This window comes from Lycium barbarum, chromosome 7, assembly GCF_019175385.1.
Source record: "Lycium barbarum isolate Lr01 chromosome 7, ASM1917538v2, whole genome shotgun sequence".
NCBI lineage: Eukaryota > Viridiplantae > Streptophyta > Magnoliopsida > Solanales > Solanaceae > Lycium > Lycium barbarum.
The window spans coordinates 114,700,912-114,727,910 of record NC_083343.1 but is presented as its reverse complement, the minus strand read 5'-3'; the positions used below and the strand labels follow the sequence as shown (position 1 = coordinate 114,727,910).

At 38.4% G+C, this 26,999-nt stretch overlaps 1 long non-coding RNA gene across 1 annotated transcript; it reads left to right on the top strand.

Moving 5' to 3' along the window:
• Positions 1 to 1,197: 1,197 nt before the first annotated feature.
• On the top strand, positions 1,198 to 4,192 carry LOC132602460 (uncharacterized). Its single transcript, XR_009567785.1, has 3 exons — positions 1,198 to 1,397; positions 2,191 to 2,242; positions 3,662 to 4,192. It is a non-coding gene; the product is annotated as an uncharacterized LOC132602460 (long non-coding RNA).
• The last annotated feature ends 22,807 nt before the right edge of the window (positions 4,193 to 26,999 follow it).

The window sequence follows — 26,999 nt, the reverse complement described above, 5'->3', positions numbered from 1 at the left end:
CCCCTCTTTCCCACTTTGTTCCATCACCTACCCTAGATCTCATTTTCTCTTACAAATCAGAAGAATCCTACAGTAGTAGCAGCAGCCATGGTCGACGAAAAAAAGAGCTCTACAACGGTGAAGGACGACGGAGTGAAGCTTTATTAACTAGTCCAATTGAAAGTCTTTGTTCATTATCTCTGAAAATCAACAGCACTTTCTACTAGTTGATTGTTCATGCGCAACACTCTTTTGACATCTCGTTCTTTGTAGCCCATACCCAAAAGTAAGGACAAAGCTTCATCTAGAATTTGAAGCTGCAAAAACTTGGCTTGAGCAGATGTCAAGGTAATCTAGATTTTTCAATTTGACTACTATGATATGCCACTACTCCTTCTAGTAGCTTCAGCTTCAAATGTAAGGTAATCTCCGGATAACGTTTTTTTTTGTAGCAATCTGAGACGACTCGCTTCTTTCCCATGAAAACACCATTGATGAGAGTTGTGGAGCTTCATGCCCACCAAGTGTTTGATAAAATGTTTCAGTATATTTCTGTGTATTAACAAACAGTATATCTAATTTTCAATATATTTCTGTGTATTTCAGTATATTATTTCGCTGTATTTCAATGCATTTATCTTTTTTTGGTGTAAATATAGTGAATGTTCCAAATATTGTTGTATCCCGTATTTTTGAACGTCAGATTATTTGCTGAGATGGGACCCACACATCGAGATTTTTTTGGGACATCTGAAAATTCATATGAATAACATATGAGAAGTTAAACACAACTCAAGAAGGACCCTTGGGCCAAATCAAAGTGGAAGTCCTCCAAACGAATATTTTAAGAAAACGTTTTCGGGTGATCTGACTTCAAGGGGAAAAAACGGTATTATAAGTTTGGAATTTGGAAACGTACCAAGAACTAGAAGTTGTAGATAATTGAATTAGCTTTCCAACCATAGGTCGTGGGTCCCCAGGTGACGTCGGTACAAGGAGATATGAACGTTTTAAGGTCGAAAGGTCAGTGGGCTAGGCCCAACTCGGGACCAAACCGAGTTGGCCCAAAAAAATCAAAAAAAATAATAAGGCCCAAATTTGTGAGGCCCAACCGGCCATGGTTATGGCCCAAGCCCATATTACATAAAATTTGGTCAATAAATAAGATGACTAAGTCATCTTTATCACACAACCTCTAGAATATTCAAGAAGTTGAAGAACAAGAAAGAGAAGGAGAAACGTTGAAGGCCATTTCGGGCAAGAGCAATTTTCACAAGAAAAATTTGCAAAAATTCTCCAAAAATCATTTTCTACCAAGTAAAGGGTGATTAACAAGGTGGAGTTGTTGTTGGAGCAAGAAAAATTCAAAATCATACAAGTTGTCAAGTTGTAGTCAAGTGAGAAGTTGAAGAAGAAAGGTGAGTTTTGATCTTGTTTTATGTGTTATATATGGTTTATATGTGTTGTAGTATGCTAAAATGGATGAAATTCATGAAGGAGAGAAATATAGTATATGGCCGTGTATATATATATGTGTGTGGGAGTCATGCTTCAATTATTTTAATTAGTGTTTAGTTGTTATTGTTGTGAATGATATGTGGAAAATGGAAGTTGAATGAGTTTGGAGAGATTGTACTGGTGTATACATGTTGGAGCCGTGTGAGTGTGCATGGTATATGTGGCCGTGTATACTTGATGTATAGTCGTGTATATTGGTGAGTTGTGAAAGAATAATGAGCGAGTTGTAATTAATATCTTAATCGTTGTGTTGTAGATGTTATATCGCAAATAAAGACTTGACAAGTTTGGTGAAGTATTGGCAATTGGAAGTTTGTGTAAATTGAAAATAATGTTTTTGTATGGAAGACATGTAATGGTATTACTATGATGTTGTTGGAATATATGTATTATAAGGTTATTGTTGTTTCATTGGAATTGGAGAGTATTGAAGGAGGTAGAATGTTAATTGAAGTGTTGGAATGCACCTTGAATGGAATATGTGAATTTTTAGTGTGATTGTTGAATTATGTTAATAGTTTGGCCGGGTTTGAATTCCCGGATTGTGATTGATGAGAATTTGGCTATGTTGAATGTTGAGGATGGTATATTTACAGAGGAAGTGCTGCCGAAATTTCGGTAGCCAAGTGGTTCCTTAAGATTCTAACACTAAGTACCCTAATGAAAGTTTGGGTAAATGTGACCAATTTGCAGATTTTGACGAGATTGCAACGTGAATTCGGAATAGCAAAAGAAGCAGAAAGAGGTATGTAAGGCTTCACCCTTCTTTCTATGGCATGTCTTAGTTGAAATAAGTTGGGTACGAGCCTCGGGGACAACTCGGTTCCCCGGAATCCGCACCTAAAGTTTTCCACTTTTTGTTCAATAGAATTGAACTAGAAAGTGTGCCAATTGTTGGAAAAACCTCCTACACCCTTAGAACTTGTATAAATGGGACCCGATTACCCTAAGACCCTCACAAGTAACGCTATGACACGTAACATACGTAAATCGTATACGCTACCTCATCCGGCCCGAGGTGGGCCCGCTACTCTCGGATTTTTCCTTATAGTCTTGGTTGACTTACTTGAAGTGAATCCAAAGGGAACATTTATCCCGATTTCGTTACCAAATGATAAGTACTGTGACTCCTCTAACGAGGGCACTTCCATGACGATAATGATAACAATGATGTTAGATAAGAGAATATGCCTATGATACGTACTACCGGAACGACTCTATGACTAAGACGACTAAGCTAAGTATCTTATGTAAACATGAAAATGATAAACTAATTTTTGAATATTATTTATATTTCCTAGCTATGACTTTATTTTCTAAAAGATTTCAAAGTCTATGAACTGTCATCTATGATGCCCCGATTTCATTCTACGTTTACTTTAATATTATTCCCCGTTGATAGTCTCACCTTAAAATACTCGTTCCTTCAAGGTGAGACAAAGCGATCACGAGTATTCTATAATGTAATCGGAGGTTACCGACTTTACGTCACTCCGATGACTACATGATGCTTCTTTGGGCTCTCCTGCGTGCATATGAGATATATGTTTATAGGATACGTAAATGCATATAAGACATGTAAATGTATGTAGGATATGTGTATATATTTTTTTAAAACATGCACATGACGAAAGAGCTAGAGCGCTATAGACGCTGATGTACCTACACGACACACGTATATGTATATGATAAAAGAGCTAGAGCGCTATAGACGCTGATATATGTACATGATATATGCATGTGTATACGGGGAAAATGGAGGTAAGGGCAGAGCGTTATGAACGCATATCCACCTGATCAGTTGGCATTACATGATATGATATCGTCCCGGACGCGGGATGCCCGGACGCGGGATGTGTATATTTATGGTTAAATGGATCGGCTGCCGACGCCTCGGCAATATGAGATGTCCTATTTTATATGTATATGTATATGAACAAGGAAAGATTCTTAAAGGAAAGCTAAGTACGCATAGCACCTGCCAAGGGTATATATATATATATATATATAGGTTATGTTTCTATCCCAGGACCTGTGTTGTAACTCTCTTATGTCATTATACATGATTCATATTTTCTGTATATTACTATTCATGCCTTACATACTCGGTACACTATTCGTACTGACGTCCCTTCTTGTGGACGCTGCGTTTCATGCCGCGCAGGTCAGCAGACAGGCGGATTTGATCCTTAGAAGCTCTACCAGCAGTGTTGACAGTGCTCCAGTTATTCCGAAGCCTCACTTCCTTGGTACTATTTTGTGTATATATATTCGGGCATGGCAGTACTCAGCCCTTTCTATGTATAAGTGTACTACGTCTAGAGGCTCGTAGACAGTTATGTACAGTCAGTTAAGCACAGTTAGATATATGGTGTTTGGCATGTTAATGTTGATGTATAAGTGATAACGAAGTTTATTAGTCTATGTTCAGAATGACGCCGCTAATGTTAATGTTCAAAAAAAAAAAAATGGCTCTGTTTACATGGCTTGCTAAGAGGTAAAGGTAAAACGATAGACAAGGGGTGCTCGGTACAAGTATCGGGTACTCGTCACGGCCCTAGACGGGTCGTGACAAATATAGAGCCTATTTTTACTACACTTCGTTTTCACGACTTTTGTATTTCGCTGTATTTCAATGTATTTCTGCATTTTGTATTTCTAATTTGTGAAACAGTTTCTGATGTATTTCATTGTATATACGCATACTACAAATTTATATTTCTTAGACAGTCAACCATATTTCATTATATTTCAGTGTATATTTTTCTGTATTTGGAAGTTTTTAGATCTTTAGTGGTTTTTGAATTCAAAAAGTTTTGATTGTGATAAAAGTTGAGAGAGATTCGTAAGCTTTTATGGAAGAACAACCGTTATGCGTGATTTATGAGAAGTTTTGAATTGAATCCCATAATTTTTTTTAAAAAACTATTCCATAAATAGGGTCTGATTTTATTCTTCAATGATTTGTGTGAAATATGATTGATTTAATTTGACTTACTATTTAAAAAGGAAACAAATATAGCCTATTTTTTCTCTCAAATTTTTTTAAAAAAAAAATATGTTCCAAAAATAGAGCCTAAATTTATTCTAACGTGTTTTGTATTTCTCTGTATTTCGCTATATTTCACTGTATTTCAAAAATTCGAGATACAACTGAAATACAGTCAAAAGCAGCTACGAATTGTAAATCTTCAACTTGTAACTATAACTAGTTAGAAGCTATTAAAAGGTAGTTATTTATGTAAATTTTCCTTAATATTTGCCCTTCAATTGGGATGGTCTTTAATTTTTTGTCCCTCAAATCAAATTTAAGGAAGCTAGCATAATTTATGAATATTATTATAATGCGAAACTTTTGAAAGATAAAAATTAAAGAGCAGCACAAAAAAGGGACAGAAGTGCAAATGACCCGTTAGTTTCCTCTGTTTCTTCTACATATTATGCCTCAATTACATATCGATTGGTATACAAATCTTTAAATTAACAAGCTACAAGACTCCTACCAAACACTTACTTACACGACTCTTAATATGCATATTGCATGGATAGTTTTCAGTCAAATGATATGATCAATACCATTTGAATACAACATAAATAAGCTGGTCTCTGTTGTATTACTAGCTAGAATTTTGGGAAAGGTGATGTTTTTAGGTATTTTAGTACCTTCCTTCCCAAATGAAACTAATAATGACGAAAAGTTTCAACTTTGTAGCTCTTGAAAGTGGAAAAAGTTGGGACTTTTTATTCTAAGGAGAACTGACATACAAGGTATCTTATTAAGATTTTGGGGCTTGAATTCTTTATGATCATAGAGAAACAGATTAGTTTCCAGGACGCAACAATGAAAAACAACAGAGTTTCCGTAGTGGAGCGATGGAGAAGCAAATCGAAGAGCTTTAGAGAGATAATGGAGAAACAGAAGTTTTCGGATTGCAATGGATAGGCAAATGAGCTTTGGTGGAGAGAGGAAAAGTGGTAAGGATTCACCGGGAAAACATAAGTTAAAGAACTTGAGTATTGATATAGAATAAACATAAGTGACTTTAGTGAATAAATTTCTATAGTTGAGTGATATAAGTTATCCACTCAAATTCACCGGGGAAAAGAGGGTATTGATTCCCTGCTGCACCTTGCAGTTAGAGCAGGGAATTTGGGAAAGGTGAAACAAATGGTTGAGAAGTTTGATAACAAATTGCATAAAAGATTTGTTATGTAAGCAAAACAAAGAGGGTGAGACTGCTTTGTATGTTGCAGCTGAGAATTGAAATTGCTTCTATTGTTGCAAATAATGGCTACGATACACTCCCATGTTGCAGCAAGGCATGGCATGGTCATCTTGGTGAATCTTCTAAATAGTTCATACGGCATTCCTCTAATCCCTCCCCCGGACAAACCAAAAAAAAAAAGAATGTGGACTTCATGGATGAGCTGGATAATTGTGCTTTAGATTTGGTATATTTGTTTACCCCGAATTTCGATAACAATTAAATTTGTAAGTGAGGTATACGATATGTGGATGAACTTTAATCTATTAGGTTAGTGTGAAGTGCCAATGGGTTTGTTTATAGCTATATTTATATGAGTAGGTGCTAGCGATATATAGATATATATATACGTATGATGGTGATTGATTTATGCCAAATATATTAAGTAATATTGCAAGGATAAGCAAACTAATGAAGAACACTAGGAGACCCGGACCAATATCTTTTGGGTGAGAGCTTTATATATTGGGCTATTACAATGTTGAGATATGGAAAAAAAAAAAGCTAACCCTAAAAATGGGAGCAATGTCCTCTATTTATAGGTATGCTTTATGGGCCATGAATGCAACACAAAAAACCTTTATGAATAGAGAAACCCTAAAAAGATAAAGTATGACCGTACGATCTGACAGCCGTACGATTGTCAGTGCAAATGACAGAACGATTTTCTGACGCGTGGCAGCCTTACAACCGGTTATCCGGATCAACGGACACGTTGATTTAGGCTCAGTTTGTCCGGACCAACGGACACGTTAATTTGGGCTCGGCGTATCCGGACCAACGGACATGCTTTTCTAGTCTCAGGTCCATTACATCCGATACGAAACCGGTGTGAAGAAAAGATCGAACACGCTCGTGCTCATTTGGACTTATCCTCAGCTCCGGTCTCACTGGTCACACATTGACTCGGTTTTTATCGTATACAGATAGTCCCCACACTTTTCGAATCGTAGCTTTATCGGAGCGACGGGAGGTGGATAAGTCCCAAAACCGGTGGTTCCATAAGCTCGTTCTTATCTTCAAATTAGGCGGGAACCGTTATGTCACGTCCCTATGACTTTGGCCATGTGTCTCACCCCGAGTGGCCAGCCTCGGGAACCGCCTTAACCCACGTCGCTTCAAGTCACGTCCCATTAATTCTGGGACATGTGTCGTCTCTCGATTGGCCATCCTCTGTAACAGCTACAGTGAACCGTCTATATAAGGGCCAAAGTTGCTCATTTTTTACTTTTCATTTTCACTTCTCACTTCCTACTTCTTACTTCTTTGATCTTAAGCTTTTTCGTTAACTTCCTTCCCTACTTTGAATCTTCAACATTTTCTACAACAAAGTTCAAACCGAGTCTTCAATCCTTCTAATCTTCATCTTTCATTATTTCGTTCCTACCTTGAAACTTTCATCTGCATCTTCAAATCTTCATACCAACTCCTTCATCTTTAAAATGTCAACCAATACCAATTCTGCTTCCCAAGACGCTCCTTCAGTTTCTTCCCCGGGCGCCGAGCCTACTTCTAAACCCAAAGGCAAAACCTTTGTGGAACCAACTGCCCTGGACATAATACCGTCCAAACCCAATTATAATCACGAGTTTGCCGTTGAGAAATTGGTACAAATCGCGGATAGGGGTTTCGACGTGAGGCGGTACCTTTCGTCAATTACAAAGGATCTCCTCCCTCGGGTCCGGGCCAATTGTGGATGGGATAAGCATCCAGTGCAAATGTTCGCCCCCGGCCCCGACGAGTCCATTACCTACTACAAAGAAGGGTTCCTATACGTTTACACGTGCCCGTTCATGTTGACACCTAATTTTGGCTCGACGTGCTTAAAATTAACGTTTTGGGGGGCTCTGATTCGTTAAAGAGCACGAAATACATTTTTACACATTTTTATATTTTTTCAACAATTTATTGATGATTATCCTTATTTTAGGAATTTTCTCAATTTATTGGCATTTTTTCAAGAATCATTATTTGCACATGTACAGCGTAATACTATCATTTTTTGTGTAATTAACAATTGTTTCTTAATTTTGTAGCGATACCTTTTCATATCTTACACATTAATATTTATATTTTATACTTACATCATTATTTATACATGTAGTAATTAACTATATTTTAGTACAGTCCGACAGTGCAGAAAAAAGCGGAGTAACTATTTTTTTTTTTTTTTTAAATACAGAGCAAAATTCAATCAAATCAAGGTCTCACCACTTTTTTTTAAAAAAAGTGGACATTTTGAGGTGATGGTTAGGTTTGGATTAGTTAAATGAAATAAGGGGACAAAGGGGTATGGCTTCATAATTTTTTTGGACAAAAAGGAAGGTTTGTTCACATTATAAGGAAAAGGGGGTTGATTTAATCCAATACATATTGCACAACACACACTTACACTTCTCAGATTTTTTCTTTCTTTCGTTCCCCTCATTATTCTCCATACCTAAAACATATCAGATTTTTCTCTCTCTCTCTAAAAAAAACCTAAACATTTTCCCCCCCATTTCTCTCCTAGCCGCCGCCGACCATCACCTTCACTGCCGCCGACCACCACTCCGGCGAACACGAACCACGACAACAATGCCTTCCACCTCCTTTTCGTCCCTTTCTCCATCGCTGCAACCAGCGAGCTCCACCAAAAATGACAACACCGTGAACCCCACTTCACTGCTCACCACTTCGTCCTCCCCCTCCCGCTGCTCCGGCGAGGAGCTCCATCTCCAGTGAATCGGAGCAGCGAACAACAACTCTGTCTCCCAACCACAAACCACCACGCCGCAACCAACCAGCAGTCCTTTTCACTCTTTCCCTCTTCCCTATCACTGTTCCGATGGGCTGCAACCAGCCTCCGACGAACACCAACCCATATGATGCACATATATTTTTAGAAGGCCGGTTTTCTGTGCAAATTTTCTGTTTCATTTCTCCTAGGATTTTTTTTAGCACTTTTTGTCCGATCATAAAATCATTGTGCTAAAGGGGTCAGTTCATTTCATCTTTTGCTCTTTCCTTTACTTTGAGTCCCCTATGCTATATATATGTATATATCTATATGGATCTGTTTGCTAATTTGTTCTCTTTCTGCATATTCAAGATTTGAGCTTTGAGGTTTGTGCATTTTCAGCTTCCTCTAATAACGTGGGAAAAGTTAAAAGTAACAATAATGTGTGTTGTACAATGGTCCACCACCTAATAATTCTGTTTGGACAATAATGGGGAAAATGATAAAAAAGTAAGTATATTTTAAATCAAGTTGGCTGCAATTGCTGTCAGAAAGAAGTTTGATACAAAGTAAGTATATTTTAATATGTTGCTAGTTGTCATTTAACTACTCTTATATTTTAACTCTTATTCTAAAGTTGCAATTTTTTACCTGTTTGGGGTTACCCCTTTGCTGATTTTCTTAGTTCGCGGATTATATGGGAGATTGTGAACGTTCAGTCCCCCAAATGGCCGATGAAGAAATTTTCGTCGATTTCCAAGGCCTTCCATGTACAAAGACGGATTTTTATTTTTAGTTTATTCATTATTTTTTTAATTCATCCGATAATTATTTATTCTCTTACTAACATTTTTTTATTAAGTCTCATGCAGGTATCCGAAGTTATTTTTTAAAGATGACACTCAAAAGAAGTTCAAATAGCTTCTTAGATTCTTTGTTTATATTTATTTTACATTCTTAAATTATGCAAGCATAAAATATAGTGCAACTTTATTTTTTAGGGTGTAGGTTGGTGGTATTTATTTATGATCTACTTAGCCGATTTAAATTTTATGTGTTTTAGACATATTAATATTAGACAGTTATTATTTTTGTAATTAATATTCTTATAGTTATCATGTTTTGCTAGAGTTTTAATTCAATAGCTTAGCACACTTAAGTGAATAAATAGGTTGATTTGCCTCAATATTTAGGCTTTAGAATATACTCTCATAATTAATTGATTAGGCGTACATACTTAGCTATGTTAAATTAGTTAACTCACTTCGAGGGCAAAATAATGTCATGCCCATTTTTTATACCTTTGTCACATACCCAAGCTTCTAAGTTGCACATAACTTCTTTTTTTAAATAATTATTATATCACATATGTATAAAATACGTATTGCATGATTATTTATGTGAATAGTCATATTAGTTATTCTTTAGTCTAAATTTTATTAATTTTTGTAAATAATAATCAAGCCTTTTTACACATCCCTCGTATAGTTAAATTGGTCCAGCCGGAAATCATATTTGTGGATTCTGAAGGATGCCTAACACCTTCCCTTCGGAATAATTTGAACCCTTACCTAGAATCTCACTTATTTTCGTAGACCATATTAAGCTGCATATATTAATAATTTATAGGTACCCTAGTATACCTTAAATTCTAGGTGGCGACTCTGTACATAATTAATTATTTCAGAGCTCCACAAGTTGTGCTTTGTTTAGCCTTTGGTAAAAATGAGGTGCAACAACATGGCGACTCCGCTGGGGACACTTAGGTTCTAAACATATGGACTCAATTTGTTATTCGAGGTATGTTATCTTTATTTGAGTTTTTGTTTATTATTTTACTTGCCTGTATTTATTCGTCATGTATATCCTTCCCCTTGTTCCCTTATTTGTTTGCGTACATATCTGCTTTTAATTTCATACACTGTATTATTGCCTTTTTTTTACTAATAAGTTTTATTTACCATACTCATTTTTTTTATTTTATTGTAAATTATGCATCTTGCTTTTACTGTTTCTCTTTAATTGCTATCTTTTTGTGGTTTTATATTAATATTCATATGTGTTATCGGTTTATATAAAATGGCATTTCGTTCATATTTCCTCCACTCCTGGAAAATTTACATAAATTCACACACTTAAAGCGGTTTCGCGGTTCGCGGCCGTGCACTACTAAATTACCCTTTTAGTTGGATCGATCTTGTGGATTTAGTCGATCGGCGGTGCAGTCGACGGCCACGGACTTTCCACTCCCAAGTTGTCCGCTTGGGGGAGCCTTGTGTCATAGGAAAACCAACTCTTAGAATTCCTAGGTTACTGTACATTCCATTTTGCAGTTGTTTTTAGCTAGGTTGAATTTTATCCTTTATTTCGAACATTCTTTTCATTTTTCACATACTCTTTATTTGTTACATGTTTTGTTTTTAAATAAATATTGTGTTATTTGATTTGCACTACTTTAGCACTTTATCTAACTATTTTTTAGTTGACTTGTGTTGAACCCTGCATTTTGGAAAATGTTTTTTTTTCTTCAATCATGCATTTTATATCCTATTTGCAAGAACTACGCACACCTGATTCTCATCAAAGATGAGATACGTAGGCAGCCCTTTTGGGTTCGGTATTCATTATTCAAAAAATCATAAAAAAAAAATCCTTTATTTTGAAAAATCATAAAAATATTTTATTTCTTTCTATCCTTACGGCAAGAACTACGCACACATGATTCTCATCAAAGATGAGATACGTAGGCAACCCTTTTGGGTTCGGTATTCATTATTCAAAAAATCACAAAAAAAAAACTTTATTTTTGAAAAATCACAAAAATATTTTATTTCTTTCTTTCTATCTTATCTGAACGAACTACGCGCACCTGATTCTCATCTAAGATGAGATACGTAGGCAACCCTTTTTCGGTTCGGTACCCCTATTAAAAAAATACAAAAAAAAATAATTTAGATTCATATCTTTGACTTGGTTGGTACCAACACAGTTAGGATTGTGCATATGAAATAAACAAGTGATAATCAATATGATAGAGAGGACTGACTTTGTGGTAAACCATAGATTCTTTTGGTACCTCTCATTCATACCTTAAGTGACACTTGAAAAAATTCTATTGCATGCTTGTAAGACAAGAACAAAACCAACCTCATTGTTTCATGTGCATTGTGTGGTGAGCTTTAGATAGCGTTCAATTGCATTGCATTGTGATCTAGAACTTGGCTTGAATGTCTGTTGAGGCGAAATTATGAGTAACACTCAGCATAGAAAAGGATCGTAGGCCTTCTTTGACCCGTTTGAGCCTTTCTAGCCTACCAAATGACATTATCCCTAGCATTTCCCCTTTGAGCCTAGAGCCTTTTCTTTGACCACCACATCATAAGCCTATACCATTTCTGAGTGCTTATATGCACTATCTCTCTCTTGGCCCAACCTCCCTGAGCTCACTAAAAATGTGCAATCGCGGATAGAGATCTGAGCTGAAGTTTCCAAAAAAACAAAAAAGAAAAAAAAAGAGAAATTCGACTGTCCCAGAAAAACAAAGGCTAAAAACGACCTCCAAAGCAAGAAGAAGCACACAAAAAAAAAAAAAAACCTCAGTCATTCGGGATCTCGGACATACAACCCGTTATTTCTATTTTTTTTTTTTTCACACTCAGGCATACAACCTGGAATTACTATCAAGACCTCGGGCATGCAACCCAGGTCAATTCTCTTAATCCCCACAGAGTCTCGGGCATGCAACCCTAAACTCAAAAAAAAAAAAAAAAAAAAAAAAGGCTTTAACTTGCAAAAAGGGTCGCATAAGTACCAAATAAAGGGACAATAAAGCAAAATAGATCAGCGTCAGAGCACACAAATACTAAGCACAGACATAGTGCAACGCTTAGGGAAGGATTAGTCACTCCTTACCCAAATAATATCCTACCCTTTTCCCAAGCCTACATTACAACACCATAACAAGCCCTACGTGATTCTATGCTAAGGTTTCTCTCATTAGTGGATACTTACATGACGGCCAAGCTTAAGGTATTACAATTGCATGCATTGAACATCTTTCTGAGTATGAGTGTACTTCTCTAGACATCCCAAAGTTAAAAAAAGAATATATATTGAATATGTGTGAAAAAGGGACTTTCTTTCTGGTGAAGGCACTTGAAACATGAGGATAGGTGTAGTTCAAAATCTTTGTTTGAAGCAAAATGAACCAATCTTGTCGATCCTTAGGTATGTCTGAGGTACCACTTGCAGCTGTAGGAATTACCAATAAGTCGATCTTAGTTTGTTGGACGATAAATAATGGTGAATTCTTATGCACAATACTAATTGTTGGTACCAACTGAAGTCGAGGCAGGTTATATCAATCATTGTTATTATTAAAAAAAAAAACAATTTTGCTGGATTTTGCTATTTTTCTTAATTTTTTTATTTTTGTTTTAATTTTATTTTTTTTATTTTTTTTATTTTTTCTATTGTTGCACAGTAAATAGAGTTCAATGTTGTTGTGTTGTTACTAACTCTACGAGGTATCGACATCTGGTCTTACCATGAAAGATCCTCGTATTTCTCCGCTGAAGCATGAAATTGGGAGAACATTTTTTGAGTAAAAAAAAAAAAACCGCAAATGCACATCACATTTCGCGGGAAATATGCGAATTTTTGTTTGTTGTCTAAACTGGGACAAAATTTTTGAGGGGGCCCTAAAAAATTCCACCAATGGCACATTTCGAGAGAAAGGGCACGGGCTCGGCCAGCCCCACAGTAGGACACTGCATTGGCTCGTCCAGCCCCACAGTAGGACACCGAGGGCGTCATAGTCTAGAGTCATCATTCTCATCGCCTAAAGGCACCATTTCATGGCCCAATGACCTTACCTTCTGCACTTCATTCGCGCCGAAACAAAGGCGTTACCCTCCACACCTGCATTGCTTTATTTATTTATATTTTTTTTTCAAATGCCCCCGCGTATGCTCGCGGCCGCATTGCACTGCATCTGCATAAGGCTGCGCACCGCCTTCAATGCTGCATGGGCTGTGCACCGCCCTTTTAGAATTTTTGCATAAGGCTGAGCACCGCCTTTCATATGATGCATGGGCTGCGCACCGCCCTTTGCATCGCTTTCATATGTTGCATGGGCCATGCACCGCCCTTTGCATCGCTTTCATATACTTTCTGGGCCATGCACCGCCCTTTTAAATTTCTGCATAAGGCTGTGCACCGCCTTTCATATGATGCATGGGCTGCGCACCGCCCTTCGCATCGCTTTCATATGTTACATGGGCCATGCACCGCCCTTTGTAATTTCTGCATAAGGCTGAGCACCGCCTTTCATTGATGCATGGGCCATGCACCGCCCTTTGTATCGCTTTCATATACTTTCTGGGCCATGCACCGCCCTTTTAAATTTCTGCATAAGGCTGAGCACCGCCTTTCATATGATGCATGGGCTGCGCACCGCCCTTTGCATCGCTTTCATATGTTGCATGGGCCATGCACCGCCCTTTGCATCGCTTTCATATACTTTCTGGGCCATGCACCGCCCTTTTAAATTTCTGCATAAGGCTGTGCACCGCCTTTCATATGATGCATGGGCTGTGCACCGCCCTTCGCATCGCTTTCATATGTTACATGGGCCATGCACCGCCCTTTGTAATTTCTGCATAAGGCTGAGCACCGCCTTTCATTGATGCATGGGCCATGCACCGCCCTTTGTATCGCTTTCATATACTTTCTGGGCCATGCACCGCCCTTTTAAATTTCTGCATAAGGCTGTGCACCGCCTTTCATATGATGCATGGGCTGCGCACCGCCCTTCGCATCGCTTTCATATATTACATGGGTCATGCACCGCCCTTTGTAATTTCTGCATAAGGCTGAGCACCACCTTTCATTGATGCATGGGCTGCGCACCGCCCTTTGCGTCGCTTTCATATGTTACATGGGCCATGCACCGCCCTTTTAATTTCTGCATAAGGCTGAGCACCGCCTTTCATACGATGCACGGGCTGCGCACCGCCCTTCGCATCGCTTTCATATGTTACATGGGTCATGCACCGCCCTTTGTAATTTCTGCATAAGGCTGAGCACCGCCTTTCATATGATGCACGGGCTGCGCACCGCCCTTCGCATCGCTTTCATATGTTACATGGGCCATGCACCGCCCTTTGTAATTTCTGCATAAGGCTGAGCACCGCCTTTCATATGATGCACGGGATGCGCACCGCCCTTCGCATCGCTTTCATATGTTACATGGGCCATGCACCGCCCTTTGTAATTTCTGCATAAGGCTGAGCACCGCCTTTCATATGATGCACGGGCTGCGCACCGCCCTTCGCATCGCTTTCATATGTTACATGGGCCATGCACCGCCCTTTGTAATTTCTGCATAAGGCTGAGCACCGCCTTTCATATGATGCACGAGCTGCGCACCGTCCTTCGCATCGCTTTCATATGTTACATGGGCCATGCACCGCCCTTTGTAATTTCTGCATAAGGCTGAGCACCGCCTTTCATATGATGCACGGGCTGCGCACCGCCCTTCGCATCGCTTTCATATGTTACATGGGTCATGCACCGCCCTTTGTAATTTCTGCATAAGGCTGAGCACCGCCTTTCATATGATGCATGGGCCGCGCACCGCCCTTTGCATCCCTTTCATATGTTACATAGGTCATGCACCGCCCTTTGTAATTTGCACCGCCTTTCATATGTTGCACGGGCCGCGCACCGCCCTTTGAAAATTTCTGCATAAGACATCGCACCGCATCTGCCTTGTTTTATTATTGTTTTCTTAATGCCCCTGCGTATGCTCGCAGCCGCATTGCACCGCACCTGCATTTCTTTATTGTTTTCAAATTCCCCTGCATATGCTCGCAGCTGCATTATACTGCACCTGCATTGTTTTATTGTTTTCAAATGCCCCTGCGTATGCTCGCAGACGCATTGCACCGTACCTGCATTTGTTTGTTTTAAATGCCCTGCGTATGCTCGCAGATGCACTGCACATACATTGCATCATTACTTTGCGAATGCTCGCAAATGCACTGCACATACATTGCATCATTACTTTGCGACTGCACATACATTGGATCATTACTTTGTGAATGCTCGCAAATGCACTGCACATACATTGCATCTTTACTTTGCGAATGCTCGCAAACACACTGCACATGCATTGCATTATCACTTTCAGATACCCTTCAAACGCATTGCATCAACATCCATTAGTTATCACCTTTCGAACTACATTGACCTGATTCTCATGATTAACGAGATATGTAGGAAGCTCTATGCAGAGTTCGGTCACATCAGGGCGAGAATCATTCTTTCCCCAGCAAGTATGCAATCTTGCACCCTCCCAGGATCTCGTAGCTCGATACTGGGGCAATTTTGGAATCGACGACGTGGGTATGCGAACATTTTTTTTTTCGGCCCTGAACAATCCTTCCCGTTTTATCATTTTTCTTTTCATTGCAACCCTACCTACAGACTGAGAGTATTGTCAAAGCTCTACCAACGTTTGGCCTCTTTCTCCGTACATATCCTTTTAACAATTCTTTGTCGAGCCAAAATAGGCTACATGTCAACGTCTTCGTCCGAAAACTCTTTCATCGTCTCCGGTCGAAGAGGGACAAGTTGTTGACACCTAATTTTGGCTCGACGTGCTTAAAATTAACGTTTTGGGGGGCCCTGATTCGTTAAAGAGCACGAAATACATTTTTACACATTTTTATATTTTTTCAACAATTTATTGATGATTATCCTTATTTTAGGAATTTTCTCAATTTATTGGCATTTTTTCAAGAATCATTATTTGCACATGTACAGCGTAATACTACCATTTTTTGTGTAATTAACAATTGTTTCTTAATTTTGTAGCGATACCTTTTCATATCTTACACATTAATATTTATATTTTATACTTACATCATTATTTATACATGTAGTAATTAACTATATTTTAGTACAGTCCGACAGCGCAGAAAAAAGCGGAGTAACTATTTTTTTTTTTTTTTTTTTACAGAGCAAAATTCAATCAAATCAAGGTCTCGCCACTTTTTTTTAAAAAAAGTGGACATTTTGAGGTGATGGTTAGGTTTGGATTAGTTAAATGAAATAAGGGGACAAAGGGGTATGGCTTCATAATTTTTTTGGACAAAAAGGAAGGTTTGTTCACATTATAAGGAAAAGGGGGTTGATTTAATCCAATACATATTGCACAACACACACTTACACTTCTCAGATTTTTTCTTTCTTTCTTTCCCCTCATTATTCTCCATACCTAAAACATATCAGATTTTTCTCTCTCTCTCTAAAAAAAACCTAAACATTTTCCCCCCCATTTCTCTCCTAGCCGCCGCCGACCATCACCTTCACTGCCGCCGACCACCACTCCGGCGAACACGAACCACGACAACAATGCCTTCCACCTCCTTTTCGTCCCTTTCTCCATCGCTGCAACCAGCGAGCTCCACCAAAAATGACAACACCGTGAACCCCACTTCACTGCTCACCACTTCGTCCTCCCCCTCCCGCTGCTCCGGCGAGGAGCTCCATCTCCAGTGAATCGGAGCAGCGAACAACAACTCTGTCTCCCAACCACAAACCACCACGCCGCAACCAACCAGCAGTCCTTTTCACTCTTTCCCTCTTCCCTATCACTGTTCCGATGGGCTGCAACCAGCCTCCGACGAACACCAACCCATATGATGCACATATATTTTTAGAAGGCCGGTTTTCTGTGCAAATTTTCTGTTTCATTTCTCCTAGGATTTTTTTTAGCACTTTTTGTCCGATCATAAAATCATTGTGCTAAAGGGGTCAGTTCATTTCATCTTTTGCTCTTTCCTTTACTTTGAGTCCCCTATGCTATATATATGTATATATCTATATGGATCTGTTTGCTAATTTGTTCTCTTTCTGCATATTCAAGATTTGAGCTTTGAGGTTTGTGCATTTTCAGCTTCCTCTAATAACGTGGGAAAAGTTAAAAGTAACAATAATGTGTGTTGTACAATGGTCCACCACCTAATAATTCTGTTTGGACAATAATGGGGAAAATGATAAAAAAGTAAGTATATTTTAAATCAAGTTGGCTGCAATTGCTGTCAGAAAGAAGTTTGATACAAAGTAAGTATATTTTAATATGTTGCTAGTTGTCATTTAACTACTCTTATATTTTAACTCTTATTCTAAAGTTGCAATTTTTTACCTGTTTGGGGTTACCCCTTTGCTGATTTCCTTAGTTCGCGGATTATATGGGAGATTGTGAACGTTCAGTCCCCCAAATGGCCGATGAAGAAATTTTCGTCGATTTCCAAGGCCTTCCATGTACAAAGACGGATTTTTATTTTTAGTTTATTCATTATTTTTTTAATTCATCCGATAATTATTTATTCTCTTACTAACATTTTTTTATTAAGTCTCATGCAGGTATCCGAAGTTATTTTTTAAAGATGACACTCAAAAGAAGTTCAAATAGCTTCTTAGATTCTTTGTTTATATTTATTTTACATTCTTAAATTATGCAAGCATAAAATATAGTGCAACTTTATTTTTTAGGGTGTAGGTTGGTGGTATTTATTTATGATCTACTTAGCCGATTTAAATTTTATGTGTTTTAGACATATTAATATTAGACAGTTATTATTTTTGTAATTAATATTCTTATAGTTATCATGTTTTGCTAGAGTTTTAATTCAATAGCTTAGCACACTTAAGTGAATAAATAGGTTGATTTGCCTCAATATTTAGGCTTTAGAATATACTCTCATAATTAATTGATTAGGCGTACATACTTAGCTATGTTAAATTAGTTAACTCACTTCGAGGGCAAAATAATTTCATGCCCATTTTTTATACCTTTGTCACATACCCAAGCTTCTAAGTTGCACATAACTTCTTTTTTTAAATAATTATTATATCACATATGTATAAAATACGTATTGCATGATTATTTATGTGAATAGTCATATTAGTTATTCTTTAGTCTAAATTTTATTAATTTTTGTAAATAATAATCAAGCCTTTTTACACATCCCTCGTATAGTTAAATTGGTCCAGCCGGAAATCATATTTGTGGATTCTGAAGGATGCCTAACACCTTCCCTTCGGAATAATTTGAACCCTTACCTAGAATCTCACTTATTTTCGTAGACCATATTAAGCTGCATATATTAATAATTTATAGGTACCCTAGTATACCTTAAATTCTAGGTGGCGACTCTGTACATAATTAATTATTTCAGAGCTCCACAAGTTGTGCTTTGTTTAGCCTTTGGTAAAAATGAGGTGCAACAACATGGCGACTCCGCTGGGGACACTTAGGTTCTAAACATATGGACTCAATTTGTTATTCGAGGTATGTTATCTTTATTTGAGTTTTTGTTTATTATTTTACTTGCCTGTATTTATTCGTCATGTATATCCTTCCCCTTGTTCCCTTATTTGTTTGCGTACATATCTGCTTTTAATTTCATACACTGTATTATTGCCTTTTTTTTACTAATAAGTTTTATTTACCATACTCATTTTTTTTATTTTATTGTAAATTATGCATCTTGCTTTTACTGTTTCTCTTTAATTGCTATCTTTTTGTGGTTTTATATTAATATTCATATGTGTTATCGGTTTATATAAAATGGCATTTCGTTCATATTTCCTCCACTCCTGGAAAATTTACATAAATTCACACACTTAAAGCGGTTTCGCGGTTCGCGGCCGTGCACTACTAAATTACCCTTTTAGTTGGATCGATCTTGTGGATTTAGTCGATCGGCGGTGCAGTCGACGGCCACGGACTTTCCACTCCCAAGTTGTCCGCTTGGGGGAGCCTTGTGTCATAGGAAAACCAACTCTTAGAATTCCTAGGTTACTGTACATTCCATTTTGCAGTTGTTTTTAGCTAGGTTGAATTTTATCCTTTATTTCGAACATTCTTTTCATTTTTCACATACTCTTTATTTGTTACATGTTTTGTTTTTAAATAAATATTGTGTTATTTGATTTGCACTACTTTAGCACTTTATCTAACTATTTTTTAGTTGACTTGTGTTGAACCCTGCATTTTGGAAAATGTTTTTTTTTCTTCAATCATGCATTTTATATCCTATTTGCAAGAACTACGCACACCTGATTCTCATCAAAGATGAGATACGTAGGCAGCCCTTTTGGGTTCGGTATTCATTATTCAAAAAATCATAAAAAAAAAATCCTTTATTTTGAAAAATCATAAAAATATTTTATTTCTTTCTATCCTTTCGGCAAGAACTACGCACACATGATTCTCATCAAAGATGAGATACGTAGGCAACCCTTTTGGGTTCGGTATTCATTATTCAAAAAATCACAAAAAAAAAACTTTATTTTTGAAAAATCACAAAAATATTTTATTTCTTTCTTTCTATCTTATCTGAACGAACTACGCGCACCTGATTCTCATCTAAGATGAGATACGTAGGCAACCCTTTTTCGGTTCGGTACCCCTATTAAAAAAAATACAAAAAAAAATAATTTAGATTCATATCTTTGACTTGGTTGGTACCAACACAGTTAGGATTGTGCATATGAAATAAACAAGTGATAATCAATATGATAGAGAGGACTGACTTTGTGGTAAACCATAGATTCTTTTGGTACCTCTCATTCATACCTTAAGTGACACTTGAAAAAATTCTATTGCATGCTTGTAAGACAAGAACAAAACCAACCTCATTGTTTCATGTGCATTGTGTGGTGAGCTTTAGATAGCGTTCAATTGCATTGCATTGTGATCTAGAACTTGGCTTGAATGTCTGTTGAGGCGAAATTATGAGTAACACTCAGCATAGAAAAGGATCGTAGGCCTTCTTTGACCCGTTTGAGCCTTTCTAGCCTACCAAATGACATTATCCCTAGCATTTCCCCTTTGAGCCTAGAGCCTTTTCTTTGACCACCACATCATAAGCCTATACCATTTCTGAGTGCTTATATGCACTATCTCTCTCTTGGCCCAACCTCCCTGAGCTCACTAAAAATGTGCAATCGCGGATAGAGATCTGAGCTGAAGTTTCCAAAAAAACAAAAAAGAAAAAAAAAAGAGAAATTCGACTGTCCCAGAAAAACAAAGGCTAAAAACGACCTCCAAAGCAAGAAGAAACACACAAAAAAAAAAAAAAAAACCTCAGTCATTCGGGATCTCGGACATACAACCCGTTATTTCTATTTTATTTTTTTTCACACTCAGGCATACAACCTGGAATTACTATCAAGACCTCGGGCATGCAACCCAGGTCAATTCTCTTAATCCCCACAGAGTCTCGGGCATGCAACCCTAAACTCAAAAAAAAAAAAAAAAAAAAAAAAGGCTTTAACTTGCAAAAAGGGTCGCATAAGTACCAAATAAAGGGACAATAAAGCAAAATAGATCAGCGTCAGAGCACACAAATACTAAGCACAGACATAGTGCAACGCTTAGGGAAGGATTAGTCACTCCTTACCCAAATAATATCCTACCCTTTTCCCAAGCCTACATTACAACACCATAACAAGCCCTACGTGATTCTATGCTAAGGTTTCTCTCATTAGTGGATACTTACATGACGGCCAAGCTTATGGTATTACAATTGCATGCATTGAACATCTTTCTGAGTATGAGTGTACTTCTCTAGACATCCCAAAGTTAAAAAAAGAATATATATTGAATATGTGTGAAAAAGGGACTTTCTTTCTGGTGAAGGCACTTGAAACATGAGGATAGGTGTAGTTCAAAATCTTTGTTTGAAGCAAAATGAACCAATCTTGTCGATCCTTAGGTATGTCTGAGGTACCACTTGCAGCTGTAGGAATTACCAATAAGTCGATCTTAGTTTGTTGGACGATAAATAATGGTGAATTCTTATGCACAATACTAATTGTTGGTACCAACTGAAGTCGAGGCAGGTTATATCAATCATTGTTATTATTAAAAAAAAAAACAATTTTGCTGGATTTTGCTATCGTGATTTTGCTATTTTTCTTAATTTTTTTATTTTTGTTTTAATTTTTTTTTTTTATTTTTTTTATTTTTTCTATTGTTGCACAGTAAATAGAGTTCAATGTTGTTGTGTTGTTACTAACTCTACGAGGTATCGACATCTGGTCTTACCATGAAAGATCCTCGTATTTCTCCGCTGAAGCATGAAATTGGGAGAACATTTTTTGAGTAAAAAAAAAAAAACCGCAATTGCACATCACATTTCGCGGGAAATATGCGAATTTTTGTTTGTTGTCTAAACTGGGACAAAATTTTTGAGGGGGCCCTAAAAAATTCCACCAATGGCACATTTCGAGAGAAAGGGCACGGGCTCGGCCAGCCCCACAGTAGGACACTGCATTGGCTCGTCCAGCCCCACAGTAGGACACCGAGGGCGTCATAGTCTAGAGTCATCATTCTCATCGCCTAAAGGCACCATTTCATGGCCCAATGACCTTACCTTCTGCACTTCATTCGCGCCGAAACAAAGGCGTTACCCTCCACACCTGCATTGCTTTATTTATTTATATTTTTTTTTCAAATGCCCCCGCGTATGCTCGCGGCCGCATTGCACTGCATCTGCATAAGGCTGCGCACCGCCTTCAATGCTGCATGGGCTGTGCACCGCCTTTTTAGAATTTTTGCATAAGGCTGAGCACCGCCTTTCATATGATGCATGGGCTGCGCACCGCCCTTTGCATCGCTTTCATATGTTGCATGGGCCATGCACCGCCCTTTGCATCGCTTTCATATACATTCTGGGCCATGCACCGCCCTTTTAAATTTCTGCATAAGGCTGTGCACCGCCTTTCATATGATGCATGGGCTGCGCACCGCCCTTCGCATCGCTTTCATATGTTACATGGGCCATGCACCGCCCTTTGTAATTTCTGCATAAGGCTGAGCACCGCCTTTCATTGATGCATGGGCCATGCACCGCCCTTTGTATCGCTTTCATATACTTTCTGGGCCATGCACCGCCCTTTTAAATTTCTGCATAAGGCTGAGCACCGCCTTTCATATGATGCATGGGCTGCGCACCGCCCTTTGCATCGCTTTCATATACTTTCTGGGCCATGCACCGCCCTTTTAAATTTCTGCATAAGGCTGTGCACCGCCTTTCATATGATGCATGGGCTGTGCACCGCCCTTCGCATCGCTTTCATATGTTACATGGGCCATGCACCGCCCTTTGTAATTTCTGCATAAGGCTGAGCACCGCCTTTCATTGATGCATGGGCCATGCACCGCCCTTTGTATCGCTTTCATATACTTTCTGGGCCATGCACCGCCCTTTTAAATTTCTGCATAAGGCTGTGCACCGCCTTTCATATGATGCATGGGCTGCGCACCGCCCTTCGCATCGCTTTCATATATTACATGGGTCATGCACCGCCCTTTGTAATTTCTGCATAAGGCTGAGCACCACCTTTCATTGATGCATGGGCTGCGCACCGCCCTTTGCGTCGCTTTCATATGTTACATGGGCCATGCACCGCCCTTTTAATTTCTGCATAAGGCTGAGCACCGCCTTTCATACGATGCACGGGCTGCGCACCGCCCTTCGCATCGCTTTCATATGTTACATGGGTCATGCACCGCCCTTTGTAATTTCTGCATAAGGCTGAGCACCGCCTTTCATATGATGCACGGGCTGCGCACCGCCCTTCGCATCGCTTTCATATGTTACATGGGCCATGCACCGCCCTTTGTAATTTCTGCATAAGGCTGAGCACCGCCTTTCATATGATGCACGGGATGCGCACCGCCCTTCGCATCGCTTTCATATGTTACATGGGCCATGCACCGCCCTTTGTAATTTCTGCATAAGGCTGAGCACCGCCTTTCATATGATGCACGGGCTGCGCACCGCCCTTCGCATCGCTTTCATATGTTACATGGGCCATGCACCGCCCTTTGTAATTTCTGCATAAGGCTGAGCACCGCCTTTCATATGATGCACGAGCTGCGCACCGTCCTTCGCATCGCTTTCATATGTTACATGGGCCATGCACCGCCCTTTGTAATTTCTGCATAAGGCTGAGCACCGCCTTTCATATGATGCACGGGCTGCGCACCGCCCTTCGCATCGCTTTCATATGTTACATGGGTCATGCACCGCCCTTTGTAATTTCTGCATAAGGCTGAGCACCGCCTTTCATATGATGCATGGGCCGCGCACCGCCCTTTGCATCCCTTTCATATGTTACATAGGTCATGCACCGCCCTTTGTAATTTGCACCGCCTTTCATATGTTGCACGGGCCGCGCACCGCCCTTTGAAAATTTCTGCATAAGACATCGCACCGCATCTGCCTTGTTTTATTATTGTTTTCTTAATGCCCCTGCGTATGCTCGCAGCCGCATTGCACCGCACCTGCATTTCTTTATTGTTTTCAAATTCCCCTGCATATGCTCGCAGCTGCATTATACTGCACCTGCATTGTTTTATTGTTTTCAAATGCCCCTGCGTATGCTCGCAGACGCATTGCACCGTACCTGCATTTGTTTGTTTTAAATGCCCTGCGTATGCTCGCAGATGCACTGCACATACATTGCATCATTACTTTGCGAATGCTCGCAAATGCACTGCACATACATTGCATCATTACTTTGCGACTGCACATACATTGGATCATTACTTTGTGAATGCTCGCAAATGCACTGCACATACATTGCATCTTTACTTTGCGAATGCTCGCAAACACACTGCACATGCATTGCATTATCACTTTCAGATACCCTTCAAACGCATTGCATCAACATCCATTAGTTATCACCTTTCGAACTACATTGACCTGTTTCTCATGATTAACGAGATATGTAGGAAGCTCTATGCAGAGTTCGGTCACATCAGGGCGAGAATCATTCTTTCCCCAGCAAGTATGCAATCTTGCACCCTCCCAGGATCTCGTAGCTCGATACTGGGGCAATTTTGGAATCGACGACGTGGGTATGCGAACATTTTTTTTTCGGCCCTGAACAATCCTTCCCGTTTTATCATTTTTCTTTTCATTGCAACCCTACCTACAGACTGAGAGTATTGTCAAAGCTCTACCAACGTTTGGCCTCTTTCTCCGTACATATCCTTTTAACAATTCTTTGTCGAGCCAAAATAGGCTACATGTCAACGTCTTCGTCCGAAAACTCTTTCATCGTCTCCGGTCGAAGAGGGACAAGTTGTTGACACCTAATTTTGGCTCGACGTGCTTAAAATTAACGTTTTGGGGGGCCCTGATTCGTTAAAGAGCACGAAATACATTTTTACACATTTTTATATTTTTTCAACAATTTATTGATGATTATCCTTATTTTAGGAATTTTCTCAATTTATTGGCATTTTTTCAAGAATCATTATTTGCACATGTACAGCGTAATACTACCATTTTTTGTGTAATTAACAATTGTTTCTTAATTTTGTAGCGATACCTTTTCATATCTTACACATTAATATTTATATTTTATACTTACATCATTATTTATACATGTAGTAATTAACTATATTTTAGTACAGTCCGACAGCGCAGAAAAAAGCGGAGTAACTATTTTTTTTTTTTTTTTTTTACAGAGCAAAATTCAATCAAATCAAGGTCTCGCCACTTTTTTTTAAAAAAAGTGGACATTTTGAGGTGATGGTTAGGTTTGGATTAGTTAAATGAAATAAGGGGACAAAGGGGTATGGCTTCATAATTTTTTTGGACAAAAAGGAAGGTTTGTTCACATTATAAGGAAAAGGGGGTTGATTTAATCCAATACATATTGCACAACACACACTTACACTTCTCAGATTTTTTCTTTCTTTCTTTCCCCTCATTATTCTCCATACCTAAAACATATCAGATTTTTCTCTCTCTCTCTAAAAAAAACCTAAACATTTTCCCCCCCATTTCTCTCCTAGCCGCCGCCGACCATCACCTTCACTGCCGCCGACCACCACTCCGGCGAACACGAACCACGACAACAATGCCTTCCACCTCCTTTTCGTCCCTTTCTCCATCGCTGCAACCAGCGAGCTCCACCAAAAATGACAACACCGTGAACCCCACTTCACTGCTCACCACTTCGTCCTCCCCCTCCCGCTGCTCCGGCGAGGAGCTCCATCTCCAGTGAATCGGAGCAGCGAACAACAACTCTGTCTCCCAACCACAAACCACCACGCCGCAACCAACCAGCAGTCCTTTTCACTCTTTCCCTCTTCCCTATCACTGTTCCGATGGGCTGCAACCAGCCTCCGACGAACACCAACCCATATGATGCACATATATTTTTAGAAGGCCGATTTTCTGTGCAAATTTTCTGTTTCATTTCTCCTAGGATTTTTTTTAGCACTTTTTGTCCGATCATAAAATCATTGTGCTAAAGGGGTCAGTTCATTTCATCTTTTGCTCTTTCCTTTACTTTGAGTCCCCTATGCTATATATATGTATATATCTATATGGATCTGTTTGCTAATTTGTTCTCTTTCTGCATATTCAAGATTTGAGCTTTGAGGTTTGTGCATTTTCAGCTTCCTCTAATAACGTGGGAAAAGTTAAAAGTAACAATAATGTGTGTTGTACAATGGTCCACCACCTAATAATTCTGTTTGGACAATAATGGGGAAAATGATAAAAAAGTAAGTATATTTTAAATCAAGTTGGCTGCAATTGCTGTCAGAAAGAAGTTTGATACAAAGTAAGTATATTTTAATATGTTGCTAGTTGTCATTTAACTACTCTTATATTTTAACTCTTATTCTAAAGTTGCAATTTTTTACCTGTTTGGGGTTACCCCTTTGCTGATTTCCTTAGTTCGCGGATTATATGGGAGATTGTGAACGTTCAGTCCCCCAAATGGCCGATGAAGAAATTTTCGTCGATTTCCAAGGCCTTCCATGTACAAAGACGGATTTTTATTTTTAGTTTATTCATTATTTTTTTAATTCATCCGATAATTATTTATTCTCTTACTAACATTTTTTTATTAAGTCTCATGCAGGTATCCGAAGTTATTTTTTAAAGATGACACTCAAAAGAAGTTCAAATAGCTTCTTAGATTCTTTGTTTATATTTATTTTACATTCTTAAATTATGCAAGCATAAAATATAGTGCAACTTTATTTTTTAGGGTGTAGGTTGGTGGTATTTATTTATGATCTACTTAGCCGATTTAAATTTTATGTGTTTTAGACATATTAATATTAGACAGTTATTATTTTTGTAATTAATATTCTTATAGTTATCATGTTTTGCTAGAGTTTTAATTCAATAGCTTAGCACACTTAAGTGAATAAATAGGTTGATTTGCCTCAATATTTAGGCTTTAGAATATACTCTCATAATTAATTGATTAGGCGTACATACTTAGCTATGTTAAATTAGTTAACTCACTTCGAGGGCAAAATAATTTCATGCCCATTTTTTATACCTTTGTCACATACCCAAGCTTCTAAGTTGCACATAACTTCTTTTTTTAAATAATTATTATATCACATATGTATAAAATACGTATTGCATGATTATTTATGTGAATAGTCATATTAGTTATTC